The sequence below is a fragment of the Magnolia sinica genome, chromosome 19, assembly GCF_029962835.1.
Source record: "Magnolia sinica isolate HGM2019 chromosome 19, MsV1, whole genome shotgun sequence".
In the NCBI taxonomy this organism is placed as follows: Eukaryota; Viridiplantae; Streptophyta; class Magnoliopsida; order Magnoliales; family Magnoliaceae; genus Magnolia; species Magnolia sinica.
Genome location: NC_080591.1, coordinates 4,378,969 through 4,392,606, shown reverse-complemented (window position 1 = coordinate 4,392,606; position 13,638 = coordinate 4,378,969). Strand labels below are relative to the sequence as shown.

The 13,638-nt window shown below is 36.3% G+C and overlaps 1 long non-coding RNA gene across 1 annotated transcript; it reads right to left on the bottom strand.

Annotated features, from left to right (window-relative positions):
* Positions 1-8,866: 8,866 nt before the first annotated feature.
* LOC131235411 (uncharacterized) lies at positions 8,867-11,075 on the bottom strand. The gene is made up of 3 exons (XR_009166113.1): positions 10,844-11,075; positions 9,846-10,685; positions 8,867-9,385 (listed from the first exon to the last, which is right to left on the bottom strand). It is a non-coding gene; the product is annotated as an uncharacterized LOC131235411 (long non-coding RNA).
* Between the last annotated feature and the right edge of the window lie 2,563 nt (positions 11,076-13,638).

Below are 13,638 nucleotides of genomic sequence, written 5' to 3'. Positions count from 1 at the left end.
TGGCAAATGCGTGTAGGGGCAGAAAAACCACGTTCAAACTGTGGTGATAGTGTGATTGGTAAAGCTGAAAAGAGAAGCAAATCTCAGTTTGCGGTACATCCAAACGGATCCCAAGACTGAAAGGAAAAAAGTAAAAAATAATGGATTAAGAGAGTGGTGTTTCTGCTATCATTCTCTGGTGATTTTTCTAGTGAGGAATGTTGAGATGCCGCAGAATGCACCATAAGTTACGATACATCCTTCTCTCTCTCTCTCTCTCTCTCTCTCTCTCTCTCTCTCTCTCTCTCTCTTCTTTTTTCTTTTTCTTTTGTTCTGCCTGTGTTGCATATGTAGATCATACCTTATGTATGAAATGTGGGCCACGCGGTGATGACACCTGATGTGAAAATCAGGCCAATCCACATACAATGGGTGAGTGGATTAGCTATTGCCACCCTTACTGTGTGGGGCCCACCTTGATCGAGGTATTGTAGATCATTTCATCTTCTTAGCTCATTTGATGACGTTGTTCCAAAACTTAAGCAGATCCAAATGCACGGTGGACTACATCACTTCCAGCCTGATATTTATATTTTCCCTTTCATCCATCCAAGTTTGTTTAACCTCATTAATGAGTTGTGTGGAAAATAAATATTATAGGTTTGCTTATAACGGTCTCTGGGAAGTTCATAAGGGCAAGCGATCAATCGCCACTGTCTTCTGCTGTGTGATTCACTTGAGATTTGATTCTATTTAAATTTTGGACAAGTTCTAAAATGAGCTGGATAAATGGTTGGATGGCGTGGATATATAACATATTATCAAGGTGGGCCCCACCATGAGGGTTTCACCTTAGGTAACACCAAGGTGTTACCCAGGCAACACCTAATCCGCTCTCTACAATGGGACATGTTGTGAATATTAATGGGCAGCCCATGTATGACATAGCGTTCTGGTGTGGTCCACCCAATGGGTGGATTGGCCTAATTTTTGGTTCAGGTGATCATCATGATTTGGACCACCTTTTGTATGGATCGGATATTACACATTGGCCAGAGAAAAATATCTCTATCTAATGATTTTTCTTTTCCAGTTCCTTTACATGTGCACTGGTTAGGAAGTTATAGTTGAGAGCGAGGTGAATCACCTAGAACCGTCTCATGGTAAATCGTTGTAGTGTATGGCATCCGAGCGGTGAGAAAGATGGGCCTCTACCATGAAAAATCACCTGGGACGACAAGGTGGATCTGTGTAATAAGAACTTGTTAAGGCTAGAGCATGATGAGATTTGATTGAGCCATGTGCTCTTATGAGAGATGCGGGTCATCGTAGACCAGTCAAATCTCACTGCATTAGGGCCTTTACATGGGTCTGGACCAATCAAAAGTTCCATAACCCTGCCTATGGTGTGTCCAAGTGATATGACCCGTCTGATCAACGGAGGAGGACGCGGATTCCTTGGAGACCAGGTCACCGGTGATATATATACCTGTGGGCCTGACTTTGTGGGACCTACCATGATGTATGTGTTTTATTACCTCTGTCCATTTATTTTGTTAGCTTATTTTAGGGCATTAGCCCAATCATATTCAAAGGTCAAGTGGACCACACTACAGGAAACAATGTGGATGTTGTTGATGTCTCAAATCTTTAGTAATAGGGTCATTTGATGCCATTGGAAAAATCCAAAAATTTCACGATTAGTTGTTGGACACTTTAGGTGTCCTGCTTGATGCCATTGACGAGCCGTCAATGACATCAAAGTGCCATCAAGAAAATCTGAAAAATACATGTTTAGTTGCTAGAACAATTTGGTGTTTTAGTTAGATGACATCCAAAAGGTTCAATGCCATCGAAGTGACATCGAACGATCATGTAGAGGTACGCAAGAGTTGCGTAAGTGCGGAATTTATTTCCTATTTCGATTGTAATTTATCTAGAGGCTATATATATATATATATATATATATATATATATATATATATATATATATATATATATATATATATAGGGGGATCAAGAGCTTTTAATTCGTTCCTAGGGTTTCAAGAGTATAACTTGGGTGATTTGAGGCACGAATTGAGTAATCTCTATCTTTTATAATTTTCTACTTTCATAGTGTATATATGTCAATTTATGCTGTGGTTTTTTCTCAAAAGGGTTTTTTCACGTTAAATTCAGAATTTTTGTGATTGAGCTTGATTGGGTTATGGAATACTTTGCTTGATTCATCTCTGTGTGCTTCTGCGGTCACCCAATAAGTGGTATCAGAGATTAACACTAGGGCGTAGATTGAATCTAAAAGCATGGTATCAATGACTTCTAATCCTAAGTTCGATATTGAGAAATATTCAAAAAATAAAATAAAATTATAGAAGGTTAAGATGACCGGTCTCCTAGTTCAACAAGAATTGGATGATTTACTATTTGAGAAGCGATCGGAATCTATGACAAATAATGAATGGAACAAGATGGATAAGAAAGTGTGAACTTCTATCCAATTGTGCCTAACGGATGAGGTCTTGTGTGATTCCGCGGTTACCCATCAGTAAATGTTAACACCCACCATTGAAACCTTCGTAGGGCCCATTGTGATATTTATTTGCCATGTAAACTTATTCATAAAGTTACACATACTTGGTTAAAGGGAAACAACACAAGTATCAGCTTGATCCAAAATTTATGTGGCCTTTGAGAAGTTTTCAACGGTAAGCATTCAATCCCTTCTCTTTTATGTAGGGTGGTCCACTTGAACTTTGGATCTGCTGCATATTTGGGCTCATGCTCCAAAATAAGTTGGAAAAATGTATGGACTGACACGTATAAAACACATATATCACGATGAGCCTCATAAGCCTCACATATATCCCTTGTGACCAGGTCCTCGGGCAATCCGCGTCCATCAACGAAACAGCAGATGAGTGAAGGAATTAGAACTTCAGGATTTGATAATAGGTAGGATAAAGCTTCAATCATACACATATGAGAGATTGAAGCCATTCAAAAAGTTGTGGTTTGTGAAAATGCCTTTGGCGTCATTATGTTTACACGGTCGATATTAGGGTACATGTATGCCATGTGTGTAGTGGCTGCTTAGCTGCATATCGATGGTCGTACTCAGCCAGAGTACCAAAGTTTTCCTCTTTCTTTGTTTTCCATATCCCAACATGCACTAGCCGTGAATAATGACATCAAACCACCATTCACGGTCACCTTGGTTCGGTTGTTGTTTGGCTTAAAATTAGTCATTGGTATGTGTACGGGGTGCCGAGCGTGATAGAGCCTAATGTGGCTGAATTCAAATTGCCTTTGACCACGAGCATTGAAATAAGCTGAGAGTTCATGAGTGGTCTAAATGGAATAGAAGATCTAATAGGATAGATGCGGCTCTTGCATATATCGAATAGATTGGTAGGAGTGAGACAATGTGTGGTGTGGTTTGATTAGCACATGTCTTCCACTAGGAAGGGATAGATGAACCGTGGGTTCAAATTCCACTACAAGACAACCGACTTTTAGCGGCGGTATCAAAAACGCCGCCATATACTTTTATCGGCGCTAATCGTTTTTTAGCGGCGCTCTGAGTGCGTCTTTTGCGGCCGTCTCTGTTTCAGCGGCGCTTTTGCTGGCTTATTTCTTACAGAAGCGCCGGTAAAAATACAAAAAGCGCCACTAAAGTCAATCTAGCGCCGGTAAAGTGGCTTCTTGACACTTTTACATACGGAAAAGTGCCGACAAAATCTATACAAGCGCCGCTAAAAGTCCTTGTACAAATTTGAGTAGACCAGCATAGGCCAGTAAATTTTTTTTAAATTATATATAATTCAGTTGAAACCTATATTTTTTTAAATATTTGAAGCATAAAAAATATTGCAATACAATTTAAACTAAATATTAAATAAAATCTATATTACTTCACAATAAAAAAATATATATATATATATAATATTTATTACAATAAATTGAAAATGGTCTTAAAAAATCCTCTATATGGTACTCCCAGCGCGAGTAGCGTCAAAAGGCTGAAGTGCTAGTTTATAGGCCTAAATTTAGGCCCAATTGATTAAAATCCTGTGCACAAGGGAAAAAAAAAATTCAAAAAGTAGATGGATAATATGACAATGTATATCAAGGGACTTGCAGAATGCAGGTGAAATATAATGACAAGGTGGTGACTCTGATATTTTTAAGAGTATTGGATTTCTACTCAAACAACAAGACTTACGTCCAAGGCATTATAAAGAATATGTGAAGTGGTACTTTCAGTGCCTCAGCCACATGCGTATGTCCTGAACAAGCATATGAATGGGCCAGCAGATGAATTCCAGACTTAAATTGTGCATAAAAGATAATATTGACAATCTCCTGGCCTAAGAAAAAAAATTATGTAAGATATAAATCCATATTGAAAATGCTTCAGATTTAAAGAAGCGATTTCCTCACATTTGAAGCACTTGAATTGAGAAACAAAACATTAGAATTAACAATTTGCTTGGTAGCAGGAGATAACAATTAATTGGGGTCGCCTACATGAATCTGTCCCACCATTTTATTCTATCCCAACAATGTTCCAAACATCTCGTCTCTATACTACTTGGTTTGGCCCATATGCTGCCGTAAACATCCATTGGAATCCTGTCAGCATATCGTTTTTAGTTAAATCAAAGTTCTTGAAAGTATGAAAGAATTCTATATGATAAACCCACAAGTTGGAAAGCCTTATCAAAGATTTATGATCATCAGTAGACAATCAACAATGTTTTGATGGGGTTTTTTTTTTTTTTTTTTTCCAATTGAGGGTAAAATTTTTAGCTAATTTAAAGAGCACCAGTTTTGGGCAACTGTTAGCAACCTTTGTTTGTATAAATGGGAATGAACGGTTTTTTATAATGAGATTTGCATAGCCTATGCATAATCTTCACACAGCAGCAACAACATAACCAACAACAAATTACATTTGCATCTCAGTTCATACCTAGTGGCTGTATGTAATATTCATGAATGCTTCCACAGGTTGTTCTACTGCAGTATAATCCTTAGCCTTGCAATTTTAAGGAGAAATATACACTTAGAACTCCAAAAAACAAAGTTAGACATGGCCTACAGCTGCATGAAGAAAGAAAGGAAGCGCTAACAGATTCATGTGCAGAAGCGAAGCAGCATCTATCTCAAATATTAGCAAGTATAAATGGCAAAGAAGCAAGAGCCAGAAAACAAGCCCATAGCACAAGTTCAAAGCATGAGCAGCACATGGTAGAAGGAACCTGCAACTAAGATGATCTAAAATCGTATAACAACCCTTCTCCCTCTTCCTTTACCTGGGCTTGGGATCGGTAATGCAAGTAGTTGCATTGGCGGAGTTAAAAAAGGGCTTAAGATCCATTTGGTTTGATAAAAATTTATATTCATCAAGATTGATGTGATGACCAAATGGAGCTTAAGACTTATAATACTACAAATATGTATCAAGAATGACAACATTAAAACTTACATAAATGTAGTTGTTCTCCTTCGCTTGGCTTCCATCATCAAACACTGCTTTAAAAAACATACTAAAAAAGGTAAACGCCCTCCTATTAATGTTGTAAAGAAACATAGAAAGCCTCAAAAAACACACGTGCATTTGGGTTATAAAGAAAATTCATAAGAACAAGAGTAAATTATGTTAGCTAACTTGTTGATTTAGTAACCCAACCTATCATATGCATTGGATATTAAGTCAATCAAAATTATAAAATTAGAGTCAAACACTTTCTATCCAAAACCAATCACACATCAATCCTGAACTCATGCACAAAATATAAAATATTTACAAGAGAGAGAGGTCCTTTCATTTAGCTCAATCCATCTCTCCTTAAACCTGTAAAACAAAACAATAAAAAGAAATTAATTAGTACTCGCAATCTTCTTAGGACAAGTTAGTTGAAATACAACATGAGTTCGACAAATCTTCCTAGGAGAGAAACTAAAATGAGTTTAAGAGAAATTTAAGGAAGAGTACTAAAGAGACAAATTACAATGAAACAAGCACCATTATTGCTCACCCCACAAGCGACGACGATTTATGCATCTAATAAAATCTCTAATGGTATCTTTAACTGACTAACTAAATCAGTCACCCATCCAAGACTGGATAGATTGTAATACTTTCATGTTCCCATTTAAATGCCTACGCCAAAATTCTGGTAGCATCTCCCCATGTCTCTCGGAATACGTTGATCTTGCATTTGATTCCCATATCAAGTATCCACATAATGTGAAGATATTTAACATTAGAAATAAATATAAGAAATGTAACTAGAGAGAAAAGGATAGATATAACGCAGAACTAACACGTGCATTTAAATCAGCGAACCGAAAGCTTTCTAACCTATCTATCCTTGAATTGTCCAAACGTGAGACAATTTGAAAATTTTTATGCCTCCAAAAGCACACTATATTTATGCTTGACCACATAAAAATTCTCAAATGGGCAATTAATTGTCCTATACTTAAACAATTACATAATCAATCACAATTGGCATTCATCATCTAGCTAAATAATAACAGAATGAATTTTAAACTAAATAAACGAATTTTGTTTTGATAAATTAACCTAGTAATATCTACTACATACTAGTAACATACGAGCAATATTGGAGCACCATACCATAGGCTGCAAGAATATCATGTCCCCTTAAAAAATAAATCCTCTAAGGATAACATATATATATATATATATATATATATATATATATATATATAGAGGCATGCTCACCAACGCACATGCGCACCATTGCACATGTGTCATGGGTGTCGAATCCGAACAGTCCATAAGATGTGGAACCCCATGAAACCTTATCTAAGATTCTGGTGGGCCATAGAAAAGAGAAATTCAAATCAAGGGAAGAAACTGTTTGCATTTTTATGGCCCATTGAAGTTTTGGTTCAAAGTAAAAATTGGTACCAGGGGGTTTTATGAAGTTCTGCTTCACGTGGACCATTCAGATTTTCGAGAATCATCAGATATGTTGAGATCTCAAAAAAGTTCGTACGTAGTCCGTGCGAACTGGTTCATAGGTGAGCGTTTCGCTATATATATATATATATAAAATAAGTTGTTTATTGTCATTCATAATTACAAGTATCATTCATCATCCAACTAACTATTAACAACATTTACAAAAATAAAAGACATCCAACCAACTCTATATATTAACTTGCAACATAACTTGCTGGGAACTGTCATACACTGTAATATCTTATGGCAGAGCGGGTTCTGAGGAGTTACAAGTTGGGCATCTAAGAAAGCATATAAATGAAGTGACAAAAATATAAATTATGTAAGATCAATTATTTATGGAAGAGATTGATGATAACTTCTGTGTTGAAATGTGCAGACAGTCATATTTGTTGAAACAGTCAATCGCCTTCTGTGGGCCACCTGTGCTCATCTAAAAGAAATATTAGATACCTTTCCTTAAGACTCATTTTGTTTTGATCATTAGGTGGGTCGTGGGTACAAAAGAAATGGATGGTAAAGAGAAAATTGACCAATGATTTCCATTCAGTGTACACATTGGCCCCACTTGATGATCAGAATCACTTGAATTTTGAGAAAGGAATCTACACAGTGGGGTTCTATGTGATGGCATGATTTGTTGAAATCTGTAATCCCCACAATTGGACAGTTGAAGCTTTTGAAGGCACATCACCATACAAGACCTAGTCAGCACTTCAACTTGCAAGATTATCCCTTGATACTTCTCAAAAAATACAACGAAAGGAACTAGCCTTTGGCATATAATGGTTGACAGCTGGATGCCAAATGTCAGAATGAACAAAGTAAGTACAACTTATCTTTGAGGATCAGGAAAATTATGCTGCTTATCCCTTATAAGTATTTCCATACATTATATATAATGTACTCTTATGCATAAGATATGTAGCACTACATTCTCCAAAAAAAAAAAAAGAACAAAAAAAGAGTGCAAAATATGTAGTAGGAATTATAAGTGTTCCAAGATGCAGCAGAATGTACAGTCCTTATGCATCTATTTTATAAGCGTGGGGACCATGTTTTGGTCATCTAGACTACAGATACGAAGGAATCCACCATACATGGATAACGTTCCCAAGATTTCCAGATTAGATGATCCTATCCATCCCATCTATGGCTGTTATTTCGGATTGTTAATGTGTTTTTCACTAACTATTTGTTATTAGGCTGCTTATCCAAGGGCTAGAATTGTCTATTTTGGAATAACTTTTAGGAACTACCATTTATTTTGGGTTCTTTCTAATCAACAGCCTGAATTACTGAGGTAAGGAAGGATCTTGCATGTGCAAATTGACCCATCAGGGCCCAATGTGATTGGTTGACTGCCTAGCCTAGAAACCCTACTTTGAATATTCTGTTGCTTTTTGTACATTGCTGTGTGCTGAGATATGTTTTAAGATGTATTGTGAATAGAAAAAGTCTTAAGTGGCTGAATGACAGGTTTTAATGAGTCTATCAGTAATTTTACCCTGCTGTTTTACTCTGTGGGTTATGTGGGACTAGATCATTAGATTCAAACCTAAACATATAAAGTAGAATTTATGATCTAACAAAGAAGATTAGAATATGTATATATATTTATTTGTGTGTATGCATGCATGCTTGTAAGTATCCTTGCTAACATTCAAGCCCTTTTACTTCCCAAACAGAAAATTGCACATGAAAAGAAAAGTTGATCAGCATGGATTTGTTGCTGTGTGAAAAGCACCTTACCTGTGAAGATATAAAAGCGGTGAGGTGATAAAAACCTTTATTATCTTCAACTGGTATCCCAATAGTTTCAACCAGTCTATTATCCTCCAACTTGATCAATATCTGAAATTCAATCAGAGATAAACCAAAAATGCAAGAAGTTATTTTTCTTACACCCACCAACTCAAAGATCAGAGTTGCCAACTAGTCACCTCGTAAAGTTTGAAATTAACATCAAACCATATCAACTATACTAATTATTGATGAATAAATATTTGCTGAAGGAGAAAGATAAGCATAAGAGCAAAAGAGATTCAAAGAATTTAGAAACATAGTTGGAAAAATAAGATGTTTCACATGTCAAACATTACTTACATTTCATAACATATAAGGCCTCTGTTCTGTTTCCTTCAATCAAACCCGTACGAGTATAGATTCAAAGTATGGTCACAAGAAGTTTAGAGGGACCAAGTACAATATCAGGTAAGAACCACCTTTTGAAAGATCTAGAGTGGAGAAGGGCCCACTGTATTAGGACTTCATAAAATATTGAGATATTAATATGCCCATGACCCCAAGGTAGCAAAAGGAAGAAAGTAGAGTCAAGGCAGTCAAACCCTGTGAAGTGACATGTAAAAACCTCAAGGAAGATGGGCATAATCCAAATGAAAATAACTATAACAAAAAAGGAGAAAAAACAAAAAGGTAAAAAGGGAACAACCTTGAAAAATAAACCAAATGATTTAAACATGAAAATATAGATAAGGTGTCCACAAGTAGTTAATGTGAAAGTAATGAACAACTAAAAGGTTTTATCATAGCGATCATAGTAGTTGACATTTTAGCTATCCACAGTATATCAAGTTACCAACTACCAAGTAGGCAAGTAATCCCACAAAAAAGCAATTGAACAAGTAAAACAGAAGAAAAGCAACTGGGCTAGTTAGGAAACCAATTCAAGCAAAAAAGTAAAAACTAACAAATGAGAAAGAGTCAAGACTTGAGACTCAAACAGGAGAGAAATACAACAAAAAACAAAGTCCTAGTGGCCACTGCCAGATAATAGATTTTTCTTTCAAATAATTTGGCAATGCACATGACCTCAATGTGAGAAAGAAAAACAGCAAGGAGCCACCTTGGGCGAGGGCGACTACCACTCCATTGTCAATTTTGGTCACCCTCCCCATGGAAGGGAGATCACAGTGAGCATAGGTTCTGTTTTCCAGGTTTCAATTCCACCTAAATTAGCAGGAACTTGGTACCCCAAAGAAGTAAATAAATAAAAATTAAAAATAAAACTAAGAAAGAACCATCTCAATGTCATAATGGGGTTGATTTAGAAGTTAGCCAAATCAAGGAGACAGCAGCAATCCTGAGCTAATTGACTCCCTTCCCAATTCTTCATATTGGGCTCCATTGTGTAATGGAAAAAACTCCTAATGTGATTTGGGATGAATGGTCTAGAGACTTGAAATGTCACTTGTTATCTTAGGAGGCCAGTTTACGATCATTAAGGTGGCTTTGGTTATATCTCAATCCATAGGATGTCCATTTTCAGATGTCCTAGAATGTAACTAATAGGCTTGAATCTCTCCAGAAAAAAATTTCAGTCGAATGATCAGGATCACTGACATAAATATTACTTAGTTGTGTTGTGTGCAAATCAATCAGATGAAGATTGCCCTTCTCAGAAAGTGGTGGCTTTGAACTGATGGCTTACGATGCAGGATACATTGTACAACACAGGAGTAAACCCTAATTTGCAACAACAACAACATTGAAATTTTCAACAATTAGTAGACAAGGGAAAAGGAAAAGCAAAAGATTCCAGAAATTACCTAGTTGGGTTATGCAATGGGGCCTAAAGGATACATATTACAGCAAGTAATAAGTATGCAAGGATGTTCCAAAAAGCTGGGATGATCCAAGCTCTTTCCTACAGCTTGCTCAAGGGATCTGATGCATTAAAGTACAACTGCATTTTCATAAGTACAAGAAGGTAGGATCATTAGCACTCATGAATATTAAAAATAATAACAAAATGGAATCTAAAACCCCAGATCTACATCGAAAATATGTTGTAGCTTGAGAGAAAAATCCAAATCCGTTTTAGAAGGATTGAGAGAGAAAAACTTAGATCTGGTCTGTAAAAGACACAGAGAGAGAGAGAGAGAGAGAGAGAGAGAGAGAGAGAGAGAGAGAGAGAGAGAGAGAGAGAGCGTTGGGAGAGGGGAGCAAAAGAAGCAAAAGAGGCTTAGGGCTTTTCGTACGGTATTTATACCCAATCGCAAACTAACGCCCCGTTTTAATTAGCGCCGCTGATTAGCCAAATACATCGTCGGCTAATCCTCCTTTTGTTGTAGTGTTCCCTTGATATGGGACTTAGTCAAATCAAATATTCACATAAATCAATCGTTATCACCTCATCCTTTATTATAGTAGGACGTTGGCTTACTTGTTTCTAATTTTGTTAACACAAATTATATATTTATAAATTTTGTAAAATAATAAAGAAATTGAAATGTTAAGGATAGGCTGAAGCATGTGTGTTTCGTTGTTCTTAAAGTGTTATTTATTCCTTTTCAAAGTGATTAAGAATGCTGATAGGTTGTAGGCAAATAACTTCTAGGATACAACGAGCTTGTACGTGATTCTGTGTTCAACAAACACGAAGAACCACGAATGGAATTTTGTGTACACAATTTTTTTTAACAGATAAACAAAATAAAATTCTAAATCAGAAAGAATATTAAAAAATTGTAGCTGATTTACACTACTGCATTAGTCTATTTTTTAAGGATTGTTGGCTAAGGTTTGTATTAAACCTTGGTTTTATGACTGTTGGGCTAGCCATGTGTTATATGTCGTAAAAATAGGCTAACTTGATATCACTGTTACATCACTTCATAACTCCTCATACGATTTTTACTGTAAAGGTTTCTTATGTGCAAGGTTATGGTGCTTTGGCCAAATCTATCATTAGTCATGACTGTATATAGGTTGATGTCTCTTGTTGATCATGACACTACTATTATAGTTGACTTCGACTTTGCCAGGTGATTGAGATATCTGACAGGTATCCCATGACAACAACCAACTTAACATATGCTTTTTTATTTATTTATTACTGGACTCTTTGAATTTTAATCAAATTCACGTCTGGATAGCCGAAAAGATCTTCCATGTCTCTTATCAAGATCTCACTGTAATATGACATCAAGTCGCTAGATTTGAAATGGTCATGTCATTCGTAAACACCGGTCTCTTAAAAAAATAAATAAATAAATAAATAAAATAAATAAATAAAATTCCAACTGCTGAGACGATGGGCATCAACGTGGATGGCCATGTCAAATATAATAAAATAAAATAAATCCAATCTTGTATTGTCCTATTCTCTTAGATGTATGACTATAACATTGACCTTTTTTAGATTGAAAGCCAAATCTTGCTGTTTTTCTACTTAAACCGTTGATTAACTAACCATCTACTGAAGGGTTAGGATCTAGAAATTGCTTGTTTGGTCCTTGAGTCAAGTTGGAACTAGGGGGAGTCCCCATGTGTTTAACACCGACTCACAGTGCCAAACTAGATCTAGAAATTGCTTGTTTGGTCCTTGAGTCAAGTTGGAACTAGGCGGAGTCCCCATGTGTTTAACACCGACTCACAGTGCCAAACTAGATCTAGAAATTGCTTGTTTGGTCCTTGAGTCAAGTTGGAACTAGGCGGAGTCCCCATGTGTTTAACACCGACTCACAGTGCCAAACTAGAGATCAAACTCAGACTGAGTCCAACTTGACTCGGACGAGTTATCAATCCCTGGTTAGGATTCTTCTGCAAAGGAATTTTTTGTGCATGAGCCATCATACCAAGGCCTACAAAATCAACCGTTTGGATCAATGAAACATGGGCCTCACTTTCCTCCTTATACAAACTGAAGACCAGACGTCACTGCATCACCCATCATGGAGCATTGTACGGTCATTAAGATGACTAAAATACTTCGAGAACGATCAGGCCCTTGATTTTTAAGGGAACCATAGTGGATGGATGATGACTAAACAATCTCCCAGATCAGACGGTTATAAACAAATGATTAGGAAGAAAACAACAACAATAATCCTAAGCAAGAGTCTTGATGGGATGAGTAGAATCATCCAATCTAGGAAATTTTTATGCATCAGTTCATTAACGATGGGACCTATGGTATCAATGGCCTAGATTACGACAAAATGGGCCCCACTTGTATATAAAAAAAAATGTATTTATGGAAACCTTTTATAGATATCAAACTGGATCTTTAGTGAACCATCTAACCTTCAAAGTCAGCTTCATGGTTAGTTAGATTTCCACCTAAATAATAAAAACTAAAGCTGACAACTTGGGTGAAAGCATTAATTGTGAATTAGAAACAAAGACCTCCATCTCACCGAACTATTAATATACTATCATTTATCATTGTCCCAATATTAGAAGAAATGGTATGATTGGGCCCCAAATGGATGGTCAATAAATAATAAAATAACGGTCCCCAATTAATGGAAATGACCAATGATGACCGGATGACTCGGGCTTCCAATCTTGAAGATTTCTCAAGTAAAATAGAAGGAAGAGTACAAAATTGCACAAGGTGGAGTCTTGTGTAGCACTCTTAAATATAAAATGGTCGAATGCAATGATTCCCCGACGAATTTTATTTTAGCTAGGAAGATGAAAAACCATGGTAAAAAAATCATTTTCCATGGAAAGCAATGTTTCCTTGTTTGAGAAAGGAATAAGTAGGCATATAAATGGATTTCTAGTTTAAGGTGGACATCTGTTTCTTAAAAATAATAATTAAAAAAGAATAGAGTTAAAAACTCAATTTTCATAGTTATCAAAGACATCTCTAGTTATTTGACCATTGAGTTTTTAACATTTTCATGAAA